Source organism: Sebastes fasciatus, chromosome 9 (assembly GCF_043250625.1).
Source record: "Sebastes fasciatus isolate fSebFas1 chromosome 9, fSebFas1.pri, whole genome shotgun sequence".
NCBI lineage: Eukaryota > Metazoa > Chordata > Actinopteri > Perciformes > Sebastidae > Sebastes > Sebastes fasciatus.
Window position 1 is genome coordinate 25,837,612 of NC_133803.1, and position 14,757 is coordinate 25,852,368.

The 14,757-nt window shown below is 41.9% G+C and overlaps 2 long non-coding RNA genes across 2 annotated transcripts in view; one reads left to right on the forward strand and one right to left on the reverse strand.

Annotated features, from left to right (window-relative positions):
* The window catches only part of LOC141774344 (uncharacterized), a 57,152-nt gene extending 50,056 nt beyond the window's left edge, over nucleotides 1-7,096 (reverse strand). Inside the window, exons 1-3 of the long non-coding RNA XR_012595305.1 lie at nucleotides 6,951-7,096; nucleotides 2,025-2,110; nucleotides 504-643 (exon numbers count right to left, since the gene is read on the reverse strand). This is a non-coding gene — a long non-coding RNA (uncharacterized LOC141774344). The remainder of the gene's footprint in view (nucleotides 1-503; nucleotides 644-2,024; nucleotides 2,111-6,950) is intronic.
* Nucleotides 1-14,757, forward strand: part of LOC141774345 (uncharacterized) — a 170,982-nt gene that overhangs the window by 19,866 nt on the left and 136,359 nt on the right. The window lies entirely within an intron of this gene.

The window sequence follows — 14,757 nt, forward strand, 5'->3', positions numbered from 1 at the left end:
AATAGTTTAAAGCAGGATCTGATGCTGTGGTATTTTCCTATTCCTATAGTTCCCCCTCTCTTTACACCCTCTGCTGCTTTTCATTCTCTCAGTTGGTGATTGCTGTCTGTTTTTCAAGAGCCCAGCGATAGTTCCCTGGTGGATGTGGGGCCATGATACTTTACAGATGTGTGTGCCTGTGTGTGTGTGTGTTTGTGTGTGGGAGTGGGAGCACACCAGTTTCCACTGATCTGTTCTTGGATTTACGAGCAGGCCTATCAGATGAAGAGAGCTCCTGAAACGTTGCTGCAGGTTTCACCTCATCACAACAACTGCAAGCCTGAGATAAGTGCATGCATTTGTTGGTGCATACATGCATGGATGTGTTGCTCTCCCTGCCAAACAGCATTCAAAAGCAGGACCCAACAAGGCTGCATTTATTAACCAAAGCAATCTTTTGGAAATCCCACAGAATCCTCCATAAGTCCCCTATAGCCCCATTATAAACACTCGAAAAAGCTTACCTCATGCTTTGCCTCATCAAGGATCTGCATTTCCAACCACCATGGACAAAAGATGGAGACGCCCACCGCTCAATAATCAGAGACAGGCTGATTGGATGGCGAGCAGACTCAGAGGCAGCCAACGTTCGTCATTTGGGTCACTGTGTTACAAAAGAGGAGGAATGCTATTGTTATTGCTTTCGTCCTGAAGGTGAACAACTAAAAGATTATAACAAGAAATGTTATTGTATTAATACTTCATACAAGTGCCTCACAAAAAGCTAAAAAACATCCACAATAGAGTTTCAAAGAAAAAACATACTAAAAAGTTAATGGGACCAAGGATGGAGCCCTGGGGTACTCCACAAGCAAACTTTGTCAATGTTTCCTAATGAATACCAGTAAGAAAGAATGGTTGACCAGGACAAAAGCTGCACTTTCACAAAACTTTACAAAATCACCTCAAAGTAAATTGTTCAGTGCTGTCGCAGTACTATGTTGTGCTCTGAAACAAGAAATGTATTAAAAGAGATTATGACTGCTCATATAGTTAGCAGCTGGTTTGTTAATGCGTTCTCTGGATCTTTTCTGGGTAATAGTAATTTGGATATTGGTCCAAGAGGGGTCAAGCGAGGGGTCTCCAGAGGCATTTCTCGCCTCAAATGTTTCCAGAAACATCTTGTAGTGTACTGTTTAGCTGTAAAATAAGAAAATGTGTGACCCGGCAGCCATGATGAGATCTGTTGAAGAAATACCAAGCACTGCCCACCAGTCGGAGCACAGCCAATAGGAACGCTCTCTCTGAAATGACCTGTGATTCGTCAAAGTCTCCCGTCACGGGCTATATTTTTTAAAGCCTGCAGAAGTCTAGTTATCTCTCAGAACACTTGAAATTCAATATGCTGAAAGGTTATTATGGATGTTTTGCCCAATGATGCCAAAAACATTTTGCCTACTGAAGCTTTAAAACTGTTTAAAACGGCATAATCCGTGAGAAAATATGTTTCCCTCGAAATGTAATTGAGAATGCAGTTTAATTGTATGGGAACGTAATTTTGTAGGAGACAGGCTTGCCAGAGGAGGTGTTCAACCACAACAGTCTTAAATAAAGTGCTAGAGTGCCAGTAATTATTACTCGTTTATGGGGTGAAACATATGCACATATATATAGGTGTTATGACAAGAAACAGACAGGTTAGCCATGTTGGTGAGTCCTGCTTTTTATGACACTTCTGTAGGTTGATTTTACAATTTAGATTTATTGTGTCATATGGAAGACTTGCGGCCCCTGACAACACCACCACCAACACAATTAAATTCTTGCAAAATTGGTGCATCAACACCACCCATTAGTACCTCTTCCACATAGCAGTTGAACCTTGGATTTGGGCTGTTTTTTTCATGAGTGCTGTACCTTTTTTCTCACAGTAGTACGATGTGTGTGTGTGTGTGTGTGTGTGTGTGTGTGTGTGTGTGTGTGTGTGTGTGTGTGTGTGTGTGTGTGTGTGTGTGTGTGGTGACAGGAAAGAGAGAGAGTATTACCTTTGTCCTTGGCGACACTCCAGCCAGGCCTGTGTCTGTACTCGAGGATTAGGTGTCTCTCAGCACCTACACCCCACCTCCAACCGCTGACTCATGGACACACACAAACACGCACACACACACACAGACACACACACGCACGCACACACACACACGCACACACAGAGAGAAAATCACTGCACTGATTGCACAAGTCCAGTCCTGTTACTAGTTTTGCAATCAGTATTGACACTAAAACAGTAACACAGGGTCACAAGTGTATAAACACACAAACACACACATGTACATGATTATGTACACACCTGTATAGATTTGCAGAAATACTGATAGGGTCCTTTTGTGTCTACATATACAGTATGCACAAGCACACATAGATGCACATATACACAGACATATAGGCTCTACTCCCAGTGTAAATGACACAGCAATAAAAGGGTCAATGTGTGTCTGCATGCATTCAAACACCAGAGACATATGGCTACACAGCGGTAGGTAATGACAAATACATATATGAGACACACAAGACTCCCACTAACACAACAAGCTACATGTAGGTCTGGCGTAGAGCTTCCTAGGCTTAACGCCAACCAACAAACAAGACTGGTTCAAGTCAAATTGTCAGAGCACATATTTGGCAGGCATTGTAACGACCCTGCTGGGAGAAAGTCAGCCCCCGCTGTTATGGAATACTGCAACACGGTCTGAAACAAGTCCCATCTGTATGAAACATGTTGGATATCTGTAAAGCTTTGCTCACAGTTTATGTCACCACTACTCTGAATGTTAGTGAAAGTTTATACAATTATACAATAACATAAAGACCCAAAATTAAGGTTTCAGTTTAGTCTTTCTTAAGCTTAGCATAAAGACTGGAAACAGGGGGGAGACGGCTCCCTAGCTCTACCCCGAAGGTAACAAAATCCAACACGTTATATATCATTTGCTTAAAAACTGAAGTGTAAAAAACACAATTTGTGGTTTTATCAGGAGTAATGCACAGGACTATTTCTTGGCGAACAACAGCTGGGTGCCTCCTAGAGTCTCTTCTGGTTGTCTGGCAACCTCACAGTTACGACAGGACTCTATAGGACACCACTGCACCCGGGCCAAGAAATCCGGCAGAGGTTTTTGTGCAGATTAAAAGTGCAGTGTGAAGGAGCTGGAGGCATCTAGTGGTGAGGCTGCGGATTGCAACCAACTGAAACTTCTCCCGTGTGCCAAGCGTGGAGAACTACGGTGGCCAACGCAAAAACAGAAATGGCCCTCTCTAGAGCCAGCGTTTGGTTTGTCCGTTCTGGGCTATTGTAGAAACATGGCAGACTCCGTGAAGAGGACCTGCTCCATATGTAGATATAAACGCCTCATTCTAAGCAAACAAAAACACAACGATTCTTATTTTCAGGTGATTATACATTAAAAAAATCTTTTTTACTACTATTATATTCCATTTCTGCCAATAAATCCCCCTAAATGTCCTTTAAACAAACAGTACAGAACGCATTCATTAGAGAGCTTTAGATGTCTTTCTCTAAGCTAAGCTAAACAGCTGTTGGCTCCATATTCCTGTTGATGGAACAGATATGGTGACGCCAATCTTCTCATCAAACTCTCTGCAAGAAAAGAGAAAAAGATCATATTTTCCAAAATGTTGAGCTATTCCTTTAATGCCTTGTAATGTTTGAGACCTGGAACAGGGTTTCAGCTGCGTCTCCCAGTCTGTGCAAGGCTTTAATAGAAGACCTACGGGCTCTGTGAGCAGTGTTGCATTTCAAACACTCGGCAGTCATAAACCGTGTTGTTTCCAGGACCCCACTCCGACGGTCTCAAAGAGGGGTCCTTGCACAGGACAGGAGTGCAACCACTGCACCTGATTTGTGTCAGAGGAAGATGGTTACTGGAATAGCACTTGGTTTAAGTCATGTGCATTACTGTCTTTATTTGAAGAGGCCACGGGGAGATTCTGACGCATGCTGGCGCTCCAACAGAGAGCCGCAATGAGAAACAGACCTTGGTTGGGTGGGGGGGTGGAGCGGAGGTAAGGAAGGAGGGAGGGGATTATAAAGAACGTATGTGAGAGAATTTGATTTCTGACACGTTTTTACGGTTGCAATACAATAGCGCTTACAACTGATAAAAATACCTCACGCTAAACGGAGCATCAGCAAAGCCAGATAGAGATTAAAATGTCTCACATTTGGAAATCAAGTTCCGGCATGGCAAGAAAATAAGAGAAGGAGAAAACAGTGAGCGGAGTAGCGGAGCAAAAGGCAGTTAAATCAAGGTCAACTGCGCCATAACTCATTTTGTTGGCTTGGTGGCCAGTTTGGCAGCGCTAGCTTGGAAGATCCCAGAGAACCCAGAGTTCCAATTAATTTCCATTGGGTGGATCTGCATCCAAGGGGGACGCATTTATGTCCCAGTGTCCCATACAGGCTTGACTTCCTGCTGTCCAAGCAGAATGAATGGAGTGTGAAAAGACCATCTGGAAAACTGAGAGGTGATCCAGGAGAAGAAACGAAGGGACAGAGGGGGAAAGAAGCAATGTAAGAGGGAGAACGGTGGGATATTTATCTTTTCCGTCAGAGGTAGAGCACAGAGACGGCTCTTCTTAAGAGTCACAAATGACGTCTTGATGCAGGCCGAGCTGCATCAGAGTTCTGATTTAAGTGCTGCTTTTGATACCACAGATCATAAGATTTTATTAGATCGTCTTATAGTTTGGGATATTCGGTATAGCTTGTATAGTTTTCTTCCAATTTATCTAATCACCATTTTTTTAACCCATTGCTGAGACAGTGTCTGACTCCGACCTCTAGAGTTCCTCAAGGGTCAATCCTGGGACGTGTCTTCTTCTCCCTTTGCAGTAGGGATGTCATGGTGAGGACATTTTCACACCGGTTAATAAACTTGTGACAAAACCGGCGATTACGCCGGACATTTTACAAGAAAAGATGCCAAACAGGCACTCCTGCTGCTCTGTGTACAAAGCAGACACTTTTACTTTCAGCTTATATTTGTAGCGTCCGTCGTCCGACTATGTATTGATAACACGGCGCCGATAACTAAACTAAGTAAATGGATTCTATTTCTATACAAAAAAGCAAAACAACGGTGGGGTCGTAGGGCAAGTAATGCAATCAGTGTATGCCTGAACACCGTGCAACACCGAGCAACACCGTGCAACACCGTGCAACACCGTGCAACAACAACAACCGCAGCAAGCCATCCTATGTCTATGTATCATTGCTATGTTTTCCAGCTGTATTTGTGAAACCTGGTACACTTTCAAATTTACAATTTTACATAATTCTCTTAAAGGAAAAGGTTTTTAAGAACAACATTTTGGCTTATTCACTTTTTAACCACTCTATTATTTGTACGCTAAATATGTAGCTGATGCTTTGATCCACCGGGTCAAAACAACCCATTGGTGAATGATAAAGTTAAGTATTGTGTCGTGGTATATTGACGCAAAGTGATTATTAGTATGTACTAACTTTTCTTTAACTTTGGGGCTGTCAGTCTGCCACGGACATGTTGATCCAAGCAGTCACTCCTTTACAAAAAAGATGTGTCAGACTTGATTAGTTGGCTGTAAGATGTGGCTGAAAAATTGAGGAAGAGAAAAGTGGTCAATGGGAGAAGAAAGAAATGATGAAATAAATGGGAACAGACAGAAAGCGTAACAGACCCGGGTCAAATAATCCTGAACATTTACTTTGACCTGCTTGGAGTACCAGCAGGTTAGGTTGGGTTTACACCATTAAAACAGCTCAAATAGTGTCAAGCGAAGTTGCCAGCCACAGAAAAGTTCAACAAACTGACTTTCAAATACTTTCAAGTGATTGTCTAATAGTTCTGGCACTCATTGTATTGTTCTATGTGGCAAATCCCACCCATCTGGCACCGAGGCAGAGCCAACACAAATCATAAAAATTATCGTCAAAAATGAGTTGGCTTAGCTTTTTGGGTCCCTGGTGGGAAGAGGGGGAAGGAGAGATGGAAAAATGGGAGAGTTATCCTCTCTGCCGTGAATCTCTAGCTCCCCCAGTGGGGCGTTCGAGGCGTCTCTCAGGCATTCTGCATCCGTTTGTCATGTTCTTATCTGTCATCCATTAAAACATAATGGAGAGCAGATGCCCTGGAGATGGATAGCTAACCATAACACCCACCCACACACACGTACACACACTGAGACACACACACAGACATCTGCAGCATCCATAGAAGTAGGTCTAATTACATAACACTTGCCTCGCTCCCCGTGGAACACTGGCAACCGTGCCAGGCTTTCCTAAATCAAGAGATGCTGGGGCGATAAGCAACACCCCAACACACATAAATATACATAATGACAAATTAAATGTACAAAAACGCACACTTAAACAGAAGGAAGTGAGTACAAACACACTTTTTGCATAAATATACAGAGCTGATTGAATGATCACGAGCGGGAAAAGACAAATGCACGAACTCAAGCGGTCACACATTCAGATGCAGTGATGTAGCGGTGGGGAAATGGAACAATAATTAGCGCGACGCCTTGGGAGAGCAACGCCTGCAAAGTGCTGAGGACGCACAGCCAAGAATAGACCCGTCAGGGAAAGGAAGGGAAGAGAGAGACAGAGGGGAAAATGTGCACTGTCACTGGGACCAAACCACCATCGAGCCTCGGCACCTGCCAAGAAAAACAGCCATCACCAACAACACAGGAGGAGAAAGAGGAAGAGAAAGAGAGAAACAGACAGGGAGGGATGGAAAGAGAGGAGGGGAAAAAGGCAAACGGGGAAGCAGAAGGACAAAGAGAGAGCTACAAAGGGAGAGAATAGGGAAGCCAGTGTGAAATGGATAGTGGAGGTCGAGGCTAGAGGGACGACGTAATTGGACGGCCCTCTGAAGACCATGATGATGATGATGATGACTTACACTGATAGGAGGTGAAGGGTTGACACCGTGGAGACGGGGCCAAAGTGGCCGTCCGGGTTACGTGGAAACGAACATTGTTATGAGCACAGTTTGTCCTCTGATGTCATCCTGCTGCTCCTCATGGCCGGGCCTTCAGCCATCCCGCCGGCCTGCTGTTAACACACACACACACATACAGTGACACGCTAACATAGAAACACACACACACTAACACACAGAGGCATGAAAGAGTGAAAAGAAAACACACAGAAAATGCAAATAATCACGTATCAACATTTATAAATTACACAAAGCTCATACAAATGCATGCACCTCAGTGTCACTCACTACTTGGACCACTCACTATTTTGTCATGAATCAACAAAGTGATGATGATGATGATGATATAAGAAGCTCCATTTATAGAGATGCTGAAAACGTGTTGAGAACTTTCCCCCTCCATCTAAATGGAGACTTTAGGGTCTGAGCAGAGGGTAAGTAAGCCGGCTGTCTCGCTCCAGGCTCGGCTCGCGTTGACTGATTCTATCTCCTTCTGGGTTTGGCGAAAGCTGACGGATTCTGTCACCGTTGGCAAAGTGGGTCTCCACATGCACAGTCACTAGTCTCCACCCTGCAGCCTCTTAACACACACAGGGAGAAGGATACATACACACACTCTACTGGTAGCATGAAAACTGTCTATCTAATGCAACATTCTGTTCAAGTATATTACAGGAACATACCAATCTATAGTCTGAGCCGGGCCTTTCTGTGCGGGGTTTGCATATTCTCCCTGTGATCTCGTGGATTTCCTCGGGGTTCTCTGGTTTTCCTCCCACCATCATCAAATATGCGGATCATAAAATCAGATTACCATTGATCCACTGTGGCGAGCCGGCCCTAACGGGAGCAGCCGAAAGACGAACATTGAGTCAACCTTTCCATTGAATATGAGAAAATAGACCTACAAATCATTCAGACTAACAGTCATTGTGTGAATGTTTTACATATGTAAGCGATCACATGCAATTGGTATCACAAGGAGACAGCTTTTTGGAATACTTTCATGCAAAACAACCACATAAAGTTTGCAGCTACTCAGATAGGCGGCCGAGTTGGGCCAAATTGAGTGTCAGCACACCAAAAGACCAGACATGGCTTCCACTTAAAGAATATTTTTTAGTAGTACTGGTCATGGTTGGTTAGCTCAAACTACCGGCACCGCGTTATGCGCGTCCCTATCCATGTGCTGAGTGTTTAGCTCAGCCTCGTGTCCCCACACCCATCATCACTCACCATGTAGTGTGCCTGACACAGATGGCTAGTACCACCGGCTCAGTTCATGTTGAGTGCCGTGTGGATGCGATTCCTCAATCGTAGATATGTCGTAGATATGCTCTGAATTTTGAATTTAGCACCTTTAATGGCTGTTTGAGAGACTCCACAAGTCTAGCATCAATCCCAGAAGAAGCCATAATGGATTTAAGGCCTCTGTTGGGCCTATTTTGGTCGCCTGGCAATCTAACATCAGCTTCCGTCAGAAACAACATTGGTAACTTGATTGGGTAGTTCAAAAATGTATGTCATATTTCATGTAATGTTTACAAAACAACCAGGCTATCTATATCAATATACTAAACATAGTAAAGCCGAGTCTGAAGAGTTAGCTAGGAGCAATCATCCTACACAGTGTATGGCAAATGATTTACTACATGGATGAGTGTGATGACTTTGATGATGTCCAACAGGCCAGTTTACTGAAAACTGTCTACTCCATTAAAGCAAAAAGGAAATCTCAGTTGCTACAGAGCATTAGTCAGCGTATACAGCTACTGAACTCTGCTGTAGGTGAGGCCAAACAAGACTCGACCCGCTCCGCGCATGGATTATTAACACATGACTGGATTTGTTCTTGTTTAATTAGGCTGGTTGATCTGTGAACAATCGGAGCAGGTTTATTTTGGCTAATGTGTCACCGCTGGCTCTGAGTCATGTCTTCTTGACAGATGAGGTGAGCCGGGTTCTTAAGATAATTATAAGTATAGATTGTGTGATTTGAAGTTTCCTTTGGTTTGGTAAGTCCTTAATGTTGTCATAGACATCCTGAACAAGGACCAACAAACTATCATATTTCAGAGGGTTGGAGCGTATTGTACATTAGATGAATTATTACTGAAGACAGTTCAGTAGGAGTCCACTCTTCTTTACAGCAGTAGCCTGAGGGCAGCAGTTGAATGGGGAGGATCAAACACTCACACCTGATGGCTGCACTGCAGAACCACAATTACGTATCTGGGGATTTGAACCAGCAGCCAGTTGATTGGAAAGGTTGGCCTGGTGTTAAGGAATGCCGACCTGTGGATGGAGGTCATAAGTGAAATTCACTCACCACCCCAAGGGAAGTATATCCCCTTAAGTAGGGGGCCATACAGTATCTACCCCAACATATACAGTATGGATATTTATTGACACTAAAGCCTCGCTTCAACAGCAGGAACTTTCCGCCAGAGCTAGGAACCTTTTGAGGAACGCATTGCGTTTCTACTACAGAGAACAGGGTCTAAGCTAAGTTCTGGAGACATTTTCTGGGGCCATTTTACCCCCAAAAAAGGCTCTGGTCGAAAGGTAGTACTTTCGGGGTGGGGTTTGCAGGGATGACATTCACTGATTGGTCAAACAAACACAGGGTCACTGCTACAACTGCACCGCTTCATTCATAAACAAGGATGTACTCTAGTACAAGTAGTAGTCTAGTAGTCCATTATAGGACGAGGGGAGAGCATTTATCTTTGTTTGATAACTAGGGATGTCAATTGATTAAATATTTAATCGCAATTAATCGCACGATTGGCCATAGTTAATGGTGATTAATCGCAAATTAATCTAACATTTTTTATCAGTTCAAAATGTACCTTAAAGGGAGATTTGTCAAGTATTTAAGACTCTTCTCAACATGGGAGTGGGAAAATATGCTGCTTTATGCAAATATGTATATATTTATTGTTGGAAATCAATTAACAACACAAAACAATGACAAATATTGTCCAGAAACCCTCGCATGTCTGTAAAGGGGAGACTTGTGGGTACCCATAGAACCCATTTTCATTCACATATCTTGAGGTCAGAGGTCAAGGGACCCCTTTGAAAATGGCCATGACAGTTTTTCCTCGCCAAAATTTAGCCTAAGTTTGGAGCGTTATTTTCCTCCTTCGCTAGTATGACATGGTTGGTACCAATGGATTCCTTAGGTTTTCTAGTTTCATACGATGCCAGTATCTTCACTCTTACTTTAAAAATGAGCCCGCTTCAACCTAAAAATCGCAAGTTGTGTTAAAAAAATTAGTGGCGTTAAAATGAATTTGCTTTAACGCATAAACTTTGACAGCCGTATTGATGACATTAAATGTCAAGTTAGGCTTTGCTCTCAGCTTCCCAACTAATTTTAAAAAAGACAAAGAAAAAGAGAGAGAGATTGTGCGAGCGAGCTGAGAGGGTGATCGGTAGAAGAGAGAGACAGCACAGCAGTGCTGTGAATGAGAAAAACAAAGTATTTTTCTGATTGTTTCACGGCGGTTACGTTCTGAAGCACAAATAAATAACCCGCAAACACTCAACAGATGATTTACTGTGGACACAGACGCTCTTAATTTCATTTTCCTCCGCTGCATTTCATTCATTACATCCAACGTGCATCAGTAAATACTTTGCAGCAGTAAATGTCATCGCAGTGAGACAAAACCAAATGTTTATTTTTTTCCGTTGCATTTTTTAGATGAAACAGGCGGACACACTGAGCTGCAGGCTGCAGTGTGTTTACCGCTTCAACCACCTGGGCTGAACCTTTTACTCCCTTGAAAAGGTGAAAGAACAAGAGTAAAGGTCACAAATATGTTAATGGCAGATAATACGCTGGAAGAAATAATTAAACCAGGATCATAATTATATGTTTAATTGGAAGTGGTTAAATGGATGACTGTGACTAAGCAGCCTTATCTGTGTAACCTCAACTGAACTCTTTATAGTTTGTTTACACTGGTAATACGGCAACCAGTGTGCTCTGACAGATATGTAGGTGCTCTCCGGGGCCTGATTGTGTGGGTACGTCCCATGGGAAACCCAGATAATATGAGTTCTCTCATAAATTTGCAGCTTTCCAAGGGAATGAATGTTCTTTGGGCAGCAATGATTGACTGCCGCTTCAAGGGTCATTATTTTCTGGGTGAGTGGCTACATCTTAGAGGAGACAGCGAGTAACTCATGCCTCTAGGACCAAAGCTATAAATCTGTGTGTGTGTGTGTGTGTGTGTGTGTGTGTGTGTGTGTGTGTGTGTGTGTGTGTGTGTGTGTGTGTGTGTGTGTGTGTGTGTGTGTGTGTGTGAGTGCGTATGGATACGATGGGTTTGTACGTTTCTGAGTCAGTGTGTGTTGCCTCAAGGCTCGCTTGATGCTGCTGTGGAGCTTGCCCTTACTTGCCCATAGATCAATTATCACTTTATAACTGTAGATACTCAGGATAGAGTCAAATGAGTTACCTCTGAGCTTAAAATGTCAATGATTGGTGGATTATGAAACTATGCTCTCCCCAGAAGCCGCAGGTGGACGCTTGGGTTGAAAAAGTTTGTGACACATAAGGCCATAGCAGGTGTTGGATGTGTATCCGCAAATATAACTGACTGACTCTGACTCTGCTTTCAAACTCTAAAGGCATGTTCAGTCCAAACACAAAGCAAATTTTCATGAATATATGTGTTATACGTGAGTGTTTTTTTAAGTATTTTGCATTTTTTTTAAATGTTTGCATATTTTCGTCCTTAACAGCTAATGGGAGTACTCCTTCCAGACAGGAAGTGGGGCTTACCTAGATACCACACACCTTAGCAACGTCTATTTCTGCCATCAACCATGACCTAAATAACCACTATTGCTGCCTTGTACCTGTTGTGGAAGTCCCAGATATGCCAGAAACACCATTGTGTCTGGGTTCATAACATCATCCGGAGGCACACACAGCCTCACAGATCAGCGTCTGGATGACAAGTGATAACAAGTTTGTCCTCCAATACTGATTCTCAGTGACGTCGGAATAATTTCAACACTGAAAGGCTTTGATGACACAGCGTTACGCAAGTTTTTCACTTATGTAGAAACATTTCAACTCGCGTCATTACATCGACTTCGTCTGAACACACCTTTAGGCACCTTAATTAAAGATGTGAGGAACAAAATAGCTAAGAAAACTTATATTATTTTAAATGTTTTGTTTTTCATTTTTAATATAATTTCAACTTTAACTTGACTCCAATTGACTTATAGTGTACTCCCCTGGCTTGTACAAGTCTGCACTACAATATTTTTGTATATATTTTGTATGGTACCTTTTTGTTGTAGACCTTCATAAAGAACATTGAAAAATAAAGATGTCTTATGTAGAATGTGGCACAGCTGATTTTTTTTTTCTTTACCTAGAAGCAAAAATAAAATAACATTTACAGATTTTTTTTCTAAAATGTGTGATTACAGTCTTGACAAGACTAATTATTCTTATTGATGTTATTGTATTGAAATATAAGTAGCCTTGCAGTTGCTGCAGTTTTGGTTATCTGTTTCTTTGTCTCTATTCATGTAGTGTAATCATGCATCATGTGGGTGTGTTAATACTTATTTTGAATACTGTAGTTTTTGAAAGCAGAACTTTTAATTTTTTTAAGTAAGGAGTCTGAAACTCATACAAAATAAGCAATGCATTAGAACCACAAATTACACAATTGAAGTGATGTTGATACTCATTGTAATAATACTAAAATGTGTCCAAGATGGCTTTGTTATCATTTGTCCAGATATTTTACTATTCTGTTAGCTTGGATGTGCTTGCTTCCGACCCAGCTTTTGCTGTTAGCCATCTAGCTAACATTAGATTTAACTTCTTGTACAACACATGTAAAGGGGAATACCACCTAAATTAAGAATTCCAATGTTATTCTCATGGCCTTAGAAAGTGCAATCAATATTAGTGAACATGAGCTACTCTCTCTGAAAGCCAGAAACCAGACAAGTTAGTTTCAAACTTGTGATGTCACAGGGTATAAAGTCTGGAGCTGCTCCATAGACAATGAATGGTAGACTGATTTTATGGACCCACAGAATGTTTGTTTTATTTTTTATATACCCAAATTAGCTTTATGCTAGGCTCGAACGAGCGACAAAAGCAACAAAACGGCCAACATGGCCTGTTACATTGTCCACAAGTAACCGTTGAAGTGTTGCTCAAGGGCTCATTGGCGTAGTTATGACATTAAACGGCAGTGGGAACTGGCCAACAGTATTGTTTTGGATGGAACAAAACATGGTGAAATAAACAATTGAGACCAGCTCAATTTTACTTGTGGCATGTCACGCCCGTCACACAGGGACAAGTGATGGGTGTCAGTTTGTAGCTTCATGTCACCAGCTTCCAATTGAAAATGACTTGCAGCTTGTAGCCCTGGGCGCTCTCAGTGTCATCTATAACATCTTTCCCAATTCATTGTCTATGGAGCAGTTTGATGCCATCACTAATTTCAGTTTTAGCACTCTAGTTTTGGATTTGGGAGAGAGTTGTTCATGTTTATGAATATTTTTGGACTGTCTTAGACCATAGGAATGACATGTATGGATTTTGAAAATGGGCGTAGTTCCCCTTTAAGACCTTCACGTCAACAACAGTCAAACTGCAGCAAAGCTTGAGAAACACTCTCTGGTTTACACACACACACATATTATGTGAGTGCAACTGTCACATAACTGACTTTACTGGTTACCAACTGATGTTCTTCTGAGACATGAACAGGCCTGCGGTTGGCGCAATGAGGATGACTCACCTGCCCATAATAACACCCTGCGCTGTGATTTGCCTAAATCAATCAAAACCTCAACAACAACTGTCAGTCTCCTTTGACCTTATAAAAAAACTGACATTTGACTTTGTTTTTGTTGGAACCTGCTTCCTTGAAGACTTATAAATCAATAACAGGAACATGTAAAGTATATGACGTCACTTTTAAATGCTTTTCTAATGACTTTATTTGTTGTCTAGTGCCAATAACGGTTATGTGTACTGTAAGTGTTTGTCATCTAAAAATAACAAAAGGAAATCCAGTTTAGATCAACAATAAATCATCGTCAATCGGCATGTTTTATAACAGTAGTTATAGTTAAGAGTGGTTCATTATGTCAACTAAGGAGTTATGTTCCTCACTATTGTATTCCGCAGCATATACCAGTATTTATTTAACATTTTCATTTATCAGTCTAGTAGTTTTCTCTTTTTTTTAAGTTCATTTTTCAACAAAAAGTCTGCAGAAACACACACTTCAACTGTTATCAGGCCATTAAATAGGCGTTATCTGTCCCTATAAGCACCATAGATGTGGGTCATTAGGGGCCTACTACACCTACTACGTTGTAAAAGAGAAAGCGAAACTTAAAAGCAACACGTAAAACTGAATGAAACGTTACGATTTGAACACAAACAAGGCGCCTGACTTCTGCTTCTGCTCCGATCATAATTACTACAATCGCTAGAGGCTACTGTAATGTTCTTTAAAACCTTCTTTCAATCGTCTACCATGTGAATAGATGATAAAACCTACTATTGGGTGTATTAGGCCCCTACTGACCCACATCTATGGTACTTATAGTGTCCGATAATGCCTATTTGATAGCCTGACACAAGTCTAATCGGCTGACAGAAAGAAGTAAAATCCTACTCTGACAGAAAACTGGGCAGCCATTTTGTTGGTCAGCCATATTGTATTGTTTATTTATAGCTGTGTGACAAAAACGTAATCCG